We start from the raw sequence: 14,730 nt of genomic DNA, 5'->3' as shown, positions 1-14,730 counted from the left end.
CTAAGCACCTCACCCACCTACCCACTTACCCATCTTCCCACTCAGTCACTCACCCACCTGCTCACCCACCCATAATTTACATTATGTATATATTTTAAGTTGAGAGTTTTCTTGCTTTCAAAATAAAATGTCAGGAAAACAACATGTGGCAATTAAGGAACTAACTCAGACAGGTAGCTTGAAAGGGCTTCTGAGAGCGGCTAATGTCATGGGAATGGAACATACAGATGAGAGAGCTTGTGATACCGTGTGGAAGAGAAACTGCTACCCACCCACCTACCATTCACCTACCTACTCGCTCACCCAACTATGCACTACCACTCAGCCACCTACCCACTCACCTACCTACCACTCAGCCACCTACCCACTCACCTACCCACTCACCCACCTACCCAGTCACTCACTACCACTCACCTACCTACCCACTCACCCACTACCACTCACCTAGCTACACATTCACCTACTCACCTACCTACCCGCTCACAAACCTACTCACTCACCCATCAAACAACCAACCCACTCACCCAGATACACCCTTATCCACCTACCGCCATCCACCTTACTACTCAATCGCCTACTCACCTAGCCATTTACCAACTCACTAACTCACTCACTTACTGAAAGACTTGCATCTTTTAAACCTTACCTGAACACGGTAGCTGCAGTTGTGAAAAAGGGGCGTGCTCTCCCTTCTTCCGCCTCTTCTTGCGCCTGACAAGCTTTCCTCGAAGAGCCTGCGCCCGTCCCTTCCATGTTTCAGCCAGGAATGGAAGAGAAGACATTACCAGCACACCACCATTTCCCTTGATGCCAAAGCTGGCACAGCTAGTTGCCTCTTCAATCATTCCAGGGATACACGTGACATTTACCCTTTAAAGTTTCTCTCTTCAAACTGAAATAAAGCTGGTGATGCTGCCTACTGAGTCACCCTCTTTAACTATAGTCCTTTGGGTAGCAGTTTCTCTTCCACTCGATATCACGAGCTCTCTCATTTGTATATTCCATTCCCATGACATTAGCCACTCAGAAGCCCTTTCAAGCTACCAGCTTGAGTTAATTCCTTAATTGCCACATGTTGCTTTCCTGACACTTCATTTTGAAAGTAGGAAAATCCTCAAATTAAAATAAATACATAATATAAATGTCCCAAAATTTAATTGCATTGCTTTAATGATGAAGAATAGCTTGTCAGAAATGAATTTTGTTTGTTGATTTAACGTTTTGTTAACAAGAGCTGAACTAGATGACGACCGCTAATCTAGACTTCATACTGCACCCATCCACTACAGCTTCACCCAGTTAGACTGGCAGTGTACCATTCTGAAAGCAAATGGCAGCTTGGTTATGTATATTTGTCACAGAGCTGGCAGCAGGGAATGGGCATTAAACAGAGCAGTAGCGGGTATTTGGTGAGTGGAACTTTGGTGTGGCGGGGCAGAAGGAAATGCTGAGTTTTAAAACAAAATACAATAATAAATATATAAATAATCAGAGTAATTAATTAGATCACAAGGGATTTTAAAAAAAAAACTAAGTAAAGGATAGCAAGGACATCTTGTGGTGCAGTGGGTAGCGACCCTGCCTCTGAGCCAGAAGCTCTGAGTTTGAGTCTCACCCTAGGTTTTGATGGCCAAGGAAGGTATGTCCATAACACAACTAAACAGGTTGAGCATCAACCTGTAAATCTTTCCAACATACATCAGTGGCAGACAAGAGCAGGAGAGATTCTTGGTCAGCCATGTCATGAAAAGAAATTGCAACCTCTACCTTCACTATCCATAGCCTTCATTTTTTATTCATTCACGGGATGTGGCCTGCACCTGCTGGGCCAGCATTTATTGCCCATCCCTAGTTGCCCTTGAGAAGGTGGTGGTGAGCTGCCTTCTTGAACTGCTGCGGTCCATGTGGTGTAGGTGCACCCACAGTGCTATTAGGAAGGGAGTTTCAGGATTTTGACCCAGTGACAGTGAAGGAACGACGATATATCTCCAAGTCAGGATGGTGAGTGGCTTGGAGGGGAACTTCCAGTTAGTGGTATTCCCATCGACCTGCTGCCCTTGTCCTTCTCCAGACTAGAACATACATGTAAAAATGTATGTTGCCACAGCAACTCATACTCCTTTAGCAGGAGGTGGCATTTAGCTGGACGGCGATGTGGATCAGATCAGTGCCAATAGCACGGGGTTTGATCCCTGTTCAGTCTGGGGTGGATTCGCCATCTGCCTCCTCGCCCTGCCCGTTGTGGAGATCACACACTATGGGTCAGATCTACGTTCCGGCAGAGAACTGAAGATGAAGAAGAAAGGATAATGACATTAAATGGATCCAGATCACGTGAAATAAAAATCTGGAATACATAAATAATTGCATAGTAGATAGGAGTAAGCAGGATACTAAGCAAAAACAATAAGTATATAGACATTTAAGTCAGTTGGCAGGACTGTTGAAGGGTCACGAGGACTCGAAATGTCATCTGCACTCTTCTCCGCCGATGCTGTCAGACCAGCTGAGTTTTTCCAGGTATTTTTTACTTTTTGTTTTGGATTTCCAGCATTCACAGTTTTTTGTTTTTACATTGGCTTTAAATTTCAAAGTGAAATCTTGAGTTGCAGGTCTTTTTGCCCTGAGAGGACCTTGCAGAAAAGAGATTCTTTTTAAATTAATTCTTTCATGGGATGTGGGTGTCACTCACAAGCCCAGCATTTGTTCCCCATTCCTAACTGCTCTTGATCTCAGTGACTTGCTAGGTCATTTCAGAGGCAGTTAAGAGTCAATCACATTGCTGTAGGTCTGTAGTCCCATCTAGGCCAGACCAGGTGAAGATGGCAGATTTCCTTCCTTAAAGGGGCAATAGTGAATCAGATGGGTTTTTGCAACAATCAATGATAGTCATCATGAACACCATTGCTGAGACTAGCTTTCAATTCCAGGTGTTGTTTAATTGAATTTAAATTCCACCAGCTGCCATTTAAACCCAGATCTCAAAAGCATTAGCCCGGGCCCCTGGATTACTAGTCCAGTGACATTACCACTATGCCACCATCTCCCATAAACAGCATCGATTTCGATGCTCCTATCACATCGCAGGCTGAAAGAATCACACTTGAAGTCACAGATGGGACATAAAGTTTTAACAAAATTTTAATGGAGACTTCTTCTTACTGCTCTTACATGTGCCATCTGATCTCGCACCCCCAGGTCAGGTGACTCCCAATGTAGTACAAAGGGCAGAATTTTTCGCTGAGCTGGGACAGGCACGTGCCCGACCTGCTCAAGTATAAAATAGCATGTGATGACATCGGGCGAGCGTCCTGACATCATCGCGCACTCGCGCGATATTTTGGTCAGCAGGCACACGCTAAACTCAGAAGCGTGCCCACCAACAATTAAGAGGGCATTTAAGTCCATTAACAGCACAATTAACAGAGAGTTTCCGTTGCCTGTCCAAGGTTACAGTTAGTAGGCGGGCGAATCAGCCAGGTGACCTTCGCATTTTTCATGAAACCTCATCCGAGGGTAGGATGAGGTTTCTGTGCCGTGATAAATTAAAATAAAAATAAATTTCTGTGGACCACATTTTCATTACCTGCATTTTCAGGTGACTGATTATGATGTTTGGACACTTTTTTTTCCAGTTTCTGTGACCTTTGTTTTAGGTTTTTCAGGTCTTCAGCTCCCTGAGGCAGCTCTCTGCCTTCAGGGAGCTTTCTGTGAATGCTCGTCCATGCCTACACTGACTTCAGCGTCGCCTTCCTCCCGCCCCCTACCCCAGCAGTGCTGAGCATTTCAGTGTGTGCTTCACGCTGGTTGGTTGCTAATTGGCCAGCCAGTGTGAATTCGTCATCGGGAGGCCGATCATGGTCCCCAGTCTATTCCACAGCTGATCCCGGGCCCAGCAACCTAAAAATCCTGTCCAAAGTGTTTCTTTCAGTTTCTCAGCCAAGTTCCAAATAGTATCTAATGCTCAAACCCACACAATCATCTATCATGACAGGTCCGAGTTACAAAACTGCTTCCAAAAGCTTTACTTCTATCCAATGTTGAATGACTCTTTGAGTGAAATGTGCTGATATCCTTACACAAGCAACCCTGTTATACGTATTTCACACACTGAAAGCAAAAAATGAGCCATCCGGACCGCCTGTCTTACAAACAGTTCTAGAATCCATTGGAGACAACATTTATAAGCTTACTCATATAGCACTGAGCTCATCGCTGATCAGGCTGACAGTGTTTGATTATGTTTGCTTGGCCTAAATAGCCAAGTGGTTATGGTACTGGGCTTGTAACCCCAAGATCAAGAGTTCAAATCTCACAATGGCAAACTATGAAACAATGTAAATTCATCTGAATAAAAACAGATGGAAATGTGTTTGTACTCGAAAGAGTTACATTTGTTAATTTCTTTTATAAAAAAAACTGTGCCTGGTGCTTATCTCTAAGTCTCAATTCAATAACAGTAAATCTAAAACAATTATCTTGCTACAGTATCTTGTTGTGGAGGACTCCTAGCTTCTTTCTGTTAACCGTGCGGAAATGCAATTCATGATATTCATACAGCACAGTCAGAGGTATTCAGCCCATTGTCCCTGTCTGGCTCTTTGAAAGAGCTATTCAATTAGTCCCTCTGCTCTGGCTTTCCCTTTAGCTCTGCACATTTTACCCCTTCTATATTTATTCAACCCCCTGTGAAAGTTATTGAATTCGCTTTTACCATCTAAGCTCTGTATAGGTGATGGTGGAATAGTGATAATATCATTGGACTTATAATTCAGAAGCTCAGGGTTTATATGGGTTCAAATCCAACCATGGTAGCTAGTGGAACTTAAATTCAATTAATAAGTCTGGAATTAAAAGCTAGTCTCAGTAGTGGTGACAAAGAAACCATTGCTGATTGTTAAAACCCATCTTCCTACCCCTTTAGGGAAGAAAATCTGTTGTCCCCAGCTGGTCTGGCCTACATGTGATGCCAGGCCCAGAACGATGTAGTTGGCTCTTAACTGCCCTTTGAAATGGCCTAGCAAGCCACTCAATCGGATGAGCAGTAAATGCTGGTCTTGCCAGTGACACCCACATCCCATAAAAAGGTAAGAAGCTAATTACTTTCCTTTTCACATGCCTCTTTCATTAGTGTGCCATTTCTAATGGGACAACATCACTTATGTGATATATGAAGTGCCAGCCAGAACAAGATGGATATGACCATTCTTGTTAAATGTGGCACTATTTAGAGGCAAAAAGGAAGATGTATTATCTGAACAGCATGGTTCCATATTTCTGTGGCATCATGTAAGCACAGTCCTTTAGAAATGATCACCATCACAGCAGTGTGGTCTGAACGGATTCATAATCTTTAAGCAAAGCAGAGGACAAGTGACTGGGTAGGTGCAACCCGCAGTCTTACATTGTTTGACCTGTGTCAGCCACAATCTAAATCAAACTGGCAGCCACACAAATATTGGACAGGACCCTTTTAACGTTTGTGGCTTTGTGTTTAGAGCAGGATATCCAAAAATAAAGATAGTCAATCAGCATCGCTGAATGAAAACTTGATTTTCACTGTAGTTTTGTTAAATTTGGAGACAGTGTAATGTTTTACACAGGGACATTCAGGGATAGTTTGTGCTGCACTGTATATAGTTCATCTTAATGAATTTGTCAACCCATTTTATTTGAGCTGAAGTACAGCAGACAGAAATGGTTTGGTATCCTGTTATTAGAATAAGTGCAGTAGTGATCTGCCCAAAGGCAGCTCCTCTGCTCATTTCTCCATGCCTCGCAGTCTTCCGTCTCAGTTGCTCATAAGATGCTCCTATTTTCAATTTCAATGAGCAATACGACAAGGGTAAAGAATACGTGAGATGGCTTCTCATTGACTTCCTCACATGTGCTTAATTAAAGGGAGCACAAACTCCCTTTCCACAGGATCCTTCGCTTATAAGCAGCTGTTGTCCCTCAAGGATCGAGCTCTTCTGCCATTACCACCAAAAATTCACTGGTTCTGCTGTTGGCCATGGTTTGGAACCCTGAGCATGGACCATGACCTGGGCTTGGAATGACTCATGAAAGGTCAGGGATGACCAGAACATGAGGTCTCAGATGACCTCATTGGAATAAGCCCTCTTGCTAATACACAATAGTAGACCTAATACTACATTGCAAATGAAGATGGGCTATGAATCAGTGGCCTATTCATTTATTATAGGAAAAAGCTCTGTATTGTGGAGACAGGTCGTTAAATCATAAGCCTGTTTTCTTGTGCAAAGTGGGCTGAACGCTGGTGGCACATGAAGTCATGACCATTGGATGTCTCAAAGTGTTTTATAGCCAATGAAGTACTTTTGAATTGCAGTCACTGTTATAGTGTAGGAAATGTGGCAGCCAATTTGCAAGCTGCAAGGTCCCACAAACAGCAATGTGATAATGACCAGATAACCTCCGTTTTGTGATGTTGATTGAGGGATAAATATTGGCCAGGACACTCGGGATAATGACCCTGTTCTTCTTCGATATAGTGTCACAGGATTTTTTTACATCCAATCATGCAGGCACATTGCACTTGGTCTCATCCAAAAGGCAGCACCTCTGGCAATGCAGCATTCCCTCAGTACTGTACTGGAATGTCACCCTTGATTGCTGAACTCAAGCCCTGGACTGGGACTTGAACCTAGAATTTTGTGATTTAGCAGCAAGTGCTACCCTTTGAATCACAGTTGATATCCTGTGTTAGTGATGTTGACTGGAGTGGCGGGTCAATATTAGCCTGACCAACTCACCTATTCTTCTTCAAAGTGGGACATTGGATCTTTAACTTCCAGCTGAACAAGCAGATAGAACCTTACACTTACATTGCATCTGGGCAGTTCAGCACCTCTGACAGTGCAACATTCCATTATTACTGGTAGATTATGTACTCAGGTATCTAGAATGGGATTTGAATAAGTTTCTGACAGAAATTAGAGGGATTAAACATTGTCCAGGAGAATTCGCATGCTCTTCCTCACAATAGTGACATAGAATAATTTACATCCACTTGAGAGGGAAAACAGGACCTCAGTTTCTTTGAAAGGCAGCTCCTCTGACAGTGCAACAATCCCTCAGTACTGTACAGAGCCATCAGCTTAGATTTTGTGCTCAAGTCTGTGGACTGGGACTTGATCCCACAACCTTCTCGCTTTGAGCGTTGCACAGTGCAATGGTGACTACACTTCAAAAGTCCTTGGAGAGAATTTTCTCCCCATTGGGGGGCGGGGGGGAGGGGGGTGGTGTTGAGTGGAAGCAGGAGCGATTGGCTGCGTGCTGCCATTTGACGTGGGTGGACAAATTAGGGCCCGCCCAATGTGACATGCACTCGGAAGTGCTGAGCACTTCCTGTGCGGGCAGGTGGAGAGGGGGAGAGTTGGGGCAAAAGAGCGCAGAAATCTCCCTGAGACATAGAGCCGCCTCAGGGAGGTTACTTTGATTATTGTTTGAAATAAAGAGACAGTGTCACATGAGCTGGGATATGTCAATGAATTTTAATAAAAATTTTTATTTGATTTATGAAGCCTTCAAGAAACCTCATCCCGCCTGTGGATGAGGTTTCATGATAAACACGAAGGTCTAAAGTTTGTCGGGCAGCTCTGTTAATCCTTTCTATTGGTATTTAATAGGCCTTTGACAGTTTGGTGGGCGCGCAGCCGACTCCAGTGTGCGCCCACCAAACTGAAGATCTGAATGACGTGCGGTGATATAGGGACACACGCCTACCCCTGCCCCCGCCCCTGCCCCTGCCCCCACTCCCTGCCCCCGCATGTTGACCAGAAGATTCAGGCCATTAAGTTTAAGGCACTTTGAACAGCTTGAGATTGTGATTGAGGTGAAATAAATGCAAGCCCTCTTTCTTTCTTCCAAACATCAAGGGAAGAATTTTCCTGTTGACAAGGGGGTGGGGCCCGTTCGCCAACAAGCAAAATGATGCATGTGAGGTCGGGTAGGTATCCCGACGTCACCGCGCATCATTTAGATTTTCAGTGCGGCAGGCGTGCAGCCAAGTCGGCTGTATGCCCGCTGAACTGTCAAAGGCCTATTAAGACCATTAAGAAAATAATTAAACTAGTTAAGAATGCTGCCCGTCCAATCTTAATGTGGGCAGGCAGGCAAAGAGTCCAGGCAGCCTGTGCATTTTTCATGAAACCTCATCCAAGAGCAGAATGAGGTTTCATGAAGGGTTTATAAATTAATTTTTAAAATTTGAACAAATTCATTGACATGTCCCAGCTGATGTGACACTGTCACATGAGGGGACGTCTTAAAATATTTTCTTTTCTTTATTTAAATGCTTGAACCATAAACTAATCTCCTTTGTGCCTCAGGGAGATTTTCACACGAAAGAGTGCAGGCCCTGACTTAGGGAATCCCCCCCACCCGCACAGGGAGTGCTTAGCGCTTCAGGACACACGTCACCCTGGGTGGGCCTTAATTGGCCCACCCACGTAAAATGGCGGGTGGACCCGATCGGAGGCGCAAATCGGGTTTGCGCCCGGCCCCACCCACCCCTGCACAACCCCCCCCGATAGGAGGAAATTTCTGCCCCAATTTTCCATTAACAACAACTGAATGTTAAGGATTGTAATGAGCTGGGGTGGTTAGCAGAGCTGTCTTGAACTAACACGGGGCGGGTCAGTAAAAGAGTCTCGTACTAAGACAGAAAGGACAGTTTTAAGTTGTGGATCCTACACAGCAAAAACACATCAGCCAGAAATTTGCCCTTAACGGGCATGCGGGCCCGACTGACTCGGCGCCAACTGCTGCCGCCGAAACGGGCCGCGCCGATAATTTCCCAGCGGGTTAGCGACTCCCGTGGAGAACGGGAAAATAGTTGTGGAGGCGGGCGTGCTCAGACCGCTGGCTCCAATGGGGAACCGGCAGTCTGAATAAAGAGTGGCCAGGCAGCCTGCTTGAGGTAGTGCACCATGGCCACTCGGAGAGAGAGAGAGGCAGCTGTCACAGGATAGGAGCATGAGCAGGAGGAGGGAGGCAGGCTGCAGGAGAGGCCAGTGTGCCCCTCGCTGCTCAGATGCCTGCCTTGCTGTCCTCCTCCAAGAGGTTTCCAGCCATCGGGATATATTGTATCTGGAGGATGGGAGGAGCAAAGCCCCCCCCCCCCATGTCACCAGGCAGGCGTGGGAGGAGGTTGGTGACAGTGTAAGTGCCCATGATGATGTGCGGCACACAGGCACGCAGTGCTGCAAAAGATTCAATGATTTGCTGCGCTCTGGAAGGGTGAGTACCATGTCGGCCTTGGCCATTTGACCCAGAAGGTAGCCTTAGCCTTTGACCCCCCCCCACCATGTCTTGCTGTTTAAACTGCATTGTGCATTTGGTGCATGCGGGGTGGGCAAATGGCCTGACCATGCTTACATCAGCCTTAGTGGTTGAGGTGAAGAAGGGTTCTCCCTGCGGCATATGTTGGTGTTTGTCGCATTTGAATAGTCTGGGGGCAACCTGCAGGGAAGACCGCTAGACACATACTCAGAACTCCAACACATGTCATATTGATAGTCATGAGATGGTGGAAGTGGAGCCTCAAGATGTCGTGGCCAAGAGCTATCTGCTGACCTCGGCGCTGCACCTAGTTGCGCCTCCTTGCCATAGGCCCTAAGACCCGTGTGCTATTCAAAGTGATGGACGCCGAATGTGTCCAAGGTGGCCATTGGGGAAGGGGGTTGGGACCAGCCGTACTATCTTCTGGGGACAAATCACCAGGAATGTGGACAGGAGCCGCTGGAGGCCTCAGATGAGCCACTGTGGTTGGGGTGCGGCGTGCACATGCAGAGTACATGAGCGAGCTGCTCCAATAAATCCTCTTCTCTGTTCTGAACACAATCAGTAGAAGTGCCAGAGGCCTGGAGGTGGGCACGCCCTGCTCCAGTATCTCACCGCCTTTGAGGAGCAGACAATGGAGCTGGGGAGGAGGCAGAAGGCCAGGGCGGCCTGGGGCGGTGAGACTAGGGGCCGGCAGGCAGGTATTTTGAGGTCCATAGTCCCATCCACTCTGTCTGCCCACCATCCAAACCACTGATGGCTGCTGCAATCGTTAATGCTGCAACATTGCTCATTCACAGACTGAGACGTTCTGACGTGTGGGTCATACACAAAGGTACCTCATCCCCTTGAGGATTCGCATCTCCACCACTTTCCAAAGTAACCTTATTCCATTTGTGACCATTATCACCATGGTCTAACACGCCATGGCATTGCTGCTGCACAGCCAAAGACTTTTTGCATCTTAGGAGGTTTGGGACCTCCACCGCCCTCTCAGCCAGTGCGCCCCACATTACTCTGTCCAAAAGGTCCTCAGCACCTCAGCTGTGAACCTCATGGCACCCAACTTAGATAAATGCCACCACGTTACTCATCCCTGCGCCAAGGGGAAATGTTGCCTTCTGCCCACCCGGTCTATGCCCCTCCTAACGGAATGAAGGTCAAGAATGTGCCGTCTCAAACTCCTGTGATCAACGGCAAATGTCTCAAGTGTTGGTGATGTTTCCTCAGCACCATAACTATCCAGGCCAGCGTGCAGCCAGGTCAGGTATCTCTGCACTCTCCCCACTCCTATGGTACATAACAAGCCATGTGGCATTCCTGAGGCCATCTGACCAGCCTGTCTGCATGTGCGTTTAATGGTTGAGTTCTAATCTTCACTCTTTTCCACCCCATCAATGTTCGTCCTCTTAGGGTCTTGAAGGGTGAGCGACTTATGAGGGTGGGGCAGAATGGGATGAAAGATTGAACTGATTGTACACTAACTGATGCCCTGTCCTTGTTAATTTAAGCATCACCACCACATGGGCCATGTCCAAAGACATCGTGGCCCCCCTCCACACCTGAGGCCCAAGATGTACAACTTGCAGCACATCATTTCAGCCAGTCAGGCACTAGCGCAGACATAAACATTCCACTGGGGAATTTAACGTCGCCTAGTGTCCTGGGTCACAGTGGAGAGGGCACTTCACAGTCGCTGGAGGAGATGGCAGGGACAGAGAGTGCCGATGGCGCCAGCAGCCGGAGGGCTGCAGCGGTCCAGTCACATGCTGAGTCTGGCACTGATGAAGTGCCTCTGGAGTTGTCACCAATGCAGGACAAGCAGCAGGAATCATGTTTGCATCTGGCAGGGTTGCATGAGGGTATGGTTCAGTTGGTCTCTGCGATGGAGGAGTCTAGGCAGAGTGTAAGTGAAGGCATGAACCTCAGGACAGATCTTCAGGCTTCCTCCACTGAGAGATTGGTGACTCTCATGGATAGGGGGTTCGATCAGATGGAGAATCTTCTGATTGGGTTACGTTCTGACCTGCAAGCCCTCACAGCGATAATGGCCACGGTGGTCATTCCCAATGTGGGAGATGTTGTGGGCACCAAGTGTCGCCGCTCGGTGCCCATGCATCTGCGGTGAGCAGGGAGGTCCAATGTAACCTCACGCCGGTGCAGCAGCTGCCTGTTGTCACTGTGAGGTCCTCTCAGGGCGCTCCGTATGAGGGCAGCAGCTACTCTGCCCCTCTGCCAGTCAACGTTGCTTCTGTTGAGGCTGCGACAACTGGGGAGGTTCTGGAACTGGCCACTCCCTCCCAGGCGGGGCCATCACAGGCTCCACAGGCCAGAGGACGCCCGTCAAGGTCGTTGACACCAACAGGACAGCAGAGTCAGCAGGCTGTCTCACAAGTCATTCCGAATAATGGGGCAGCACCTAGACATAGCACCCACAAATGAAAGCACAAGGCACGTTAGACACTCAACGGGTATGTGACTGATGATTTTGTGTTGGCCTTAGATTAGGGAAAAATATACTTATGTTTGCAATAGAGACGTTTCTGTTATATAAAAACAAAAAACAAAAAACTGCGGATGCTGGAAATCCAAAACAAAATCAGAATTACCCGGAAAAACTCAGCAGGTCTGGCAGCATTGGTGGTGAAGAAAACAGTTGACGTTTCGAGTCCTCATGACCCTTCGACAGAACTAGGCGAATCCCAGGAAGGGGTGAAATATAAGCTGGTTTAAGGTGGTGGGGGGGTGGGGTTGGGTGGGGGGAGAGATGTGGAGGGGGGTGGTGTGGTTGTAGGCAAAAGCAGTGATAGAAGCAGATCATCAAAAGATGTCACAGACAGCAGAACAAAAGAACACATAGGTGTTGAAGTTGGTGATATTATCTAAACGAATGTGCTAATTAAGAATGGATGGTAGGGCACTCAAGGTATAGCTCTAGTGGGGGTAGGGGGAGCATAAAAGATTTAAAAATATTTTAAAGTAATGGAAATAGGTGGGAAAAAGAAAACTCTATATAATTTATTGGAAAAAAACAAAAGGAAGGGGGAAGAAACAGAAAGGGGGTGGGGATGGAGGGGAGAGGTCAAGACCTAAAATTGTTGAATTCAGTATTCAGTCCGGAAGGCTGTAAAGTGTCTAGTCGGAAGATGAGGTGTTGTTCCTCCAGTTTGCGTTGGGCTTCACTGAAACAATGCAGCAAGCCAAGAACAGACATGTGGGCAAGAGAGCAGGGTGGAGTGTTGAAATGGCAAGCGACAGGGAGCGACAATCCCCTTCCATCACTACTCTCCTCCATCTGGCTGAACTTGTTCTCACACTGAACAATTTCTCCTTCAACTCCTCTCACTTCCTCCAAATAAAAGGTGTGGCTATGGGTACCCGCATGGGCCCCAGCTATGCCTGTCTCTTTATGGGGTATGTGGAACATTCCTTGTTCCAGTCCTACTCCGGCCCCCTTCCACAACTCTTTCTCCGGTACATCGATGATTACTTCGGTGCTGCTTCGTGCTCTCGTCAGGACTTGGAAAAATTTTGCTTCCAATCTCCACCCCTCCATCATTTTCACGTGGTCCATCTCTGACACTTCCCTTCCCTTCCTTGACCTCGCTGTCTCAATCTCTGGTGATAGACTTCCACCAATATCCATTACAAGCCTACCGACTCCCACAGCTACCTTGACTACAGCTCCTCACACCCCGCTTCCTGTAAGGACTCCATTCCATTCTCTCAGTTCCTTCGCCTCCGTCGCATCTGTTCCGATGATGCTACCTTCAAAAACAGTTCCTCTGACATGTCCTCCTTCTTCCTTAACCGAGGTTTTCCACCCACGGTCGTTGACAGGGCCCTCAACCGTGTCCGGACCATCTCCCGTGCATCCACCCTCACGCCTTCTCCTCCCTCCCAGAAACATGATAGGGTCCCCCTTGTCCTCACTTATCACCCCACCAGCCTCCGCATTCAAAGGATCATCCTCTGCCATTTCTGCCAACTCCAGCATGATGCCACCACCAAACACATCTTCCCTTCACCCCCCTTATCGGCATTCCGTAGGGATCGCTCCCTCCGGGACACCCTAGTCCACTCCTCCATTACCCCCTACTCCTCAACCCCCTCCTATGGCACCACCCCATGCCCACGCAAAAGATGCAACACCTGCCCCTTCACTTCCTCTCTCCTCACCGTCCAAGGGCCCAAACACTCCTTTCAAGTGAAGCAGCATTTCAATTGCATTTCCCCCAACTTAGTCTACTGCAATCGTTGCTCCCAATGTAGTCTCCTCTACATTGGAGAGACCAAACGTAAACTGGGCGACCGCTTTGCAGAACACCTGCGGTCTGTCCGCAAGAATGACCCAAACCTCCCTGTCGCTTGCCATTTTAACACTCCACCCTGCTCTCTTGCCCACATGTCTGTCCTTGGCTTGCTGCATTGTTCCAGTGAAGCCCAACGCAAACTGGAGGAACAACACCTCATCTTCCGACTAGGCACTTTACAGCCTTCGGTACTGAATATTGAATTCAACAACTTTAGGTCTTGACCACCCCCCTCCATCCCCACCTCCTTTCTGTTTCTTCCCCCTTCCTTTTGTTTTTTTCCAATAAATTATATAGATTTTTCTTTTTCCCACCTATTTGCATTATTTTAAAATATTTTTAAATCTTTTATGCTCCCCCCACCCCCACTAGAGCTATACGTTGAGTGCCCTACCATCCATTCTTAATTAGCACATTCGTTTAGATAATATCACCAACTTCGACACCTATGTGTTCTTTTGTTCTGCTGTCTGTGACATCTTTTGATGATCTGCTTCTATCACTGCTTTTGACTATAACCACACCACCCCCCTCCACGTCTCTCCCCCCACCCAACCCCACCCCCCCTCCACCTTAAACCAGCTTATATTTCACCCCTTCCTGGGATTCGCCTAGTTCTGTCGAAGGGTCATGAGGACTCAAAACGTCAACTGTTTTCTTCTCCGCCGATGCTGCCAGACCTGCTGAGTTTTTCCGTTTCTGTTATATGTTGGACAGAATAATTGGACAGAATTCTGACCATGGCTGAGGGTGTTTCCTTTGTGCTGCATTTGTCTTTTTCACAGACATATCATGAGTGTTTGAATGGACATTGATGTTTCTGTACTAAGTTGCAGCTGATAAGGTGGAAAATATAGTACCTAAATGCCATGTGTGGAAGTGCCAGGCAATGCTGTTCCTGCTGATCCATGTGTGTGGAGCTAGCTGAAGGTTCGTTGGATTAAATTGTCCTGGACGTCCCTGCCTTCTTGGTGTAACATAGAACCATAGAACACTACAGCACAGAAAACAGGCCATTCGGCCCTTCTAGTCTGTGCTGAAATATTATTCCGCTAGTCCCATTGACCTGCACCTAGTCCATAACCCTCCAGACCTCTCCCATCAATGTATC

This window comes from Carcharodon carcharias, chromosome 5 (assembly GCF_017639515.1).
Source record: "Carcharodon carcharias isolate sCarCar2 chromosome 5, sCarCar2.pri, whole genome shotgun sequence".
Classification (NCBI taxonomy): domain Eukaryota; kingdom Metazoa; phylum Chordata; class Chondrichthyes; order Lamniformes; family Lamnidae; genus Carcharodon; species Carcharodon carcharias.
The sequence above is the reverse complement of the archived record's forward strand: the minus strand, read 5'-3'. Positions refer to the sequence as shown.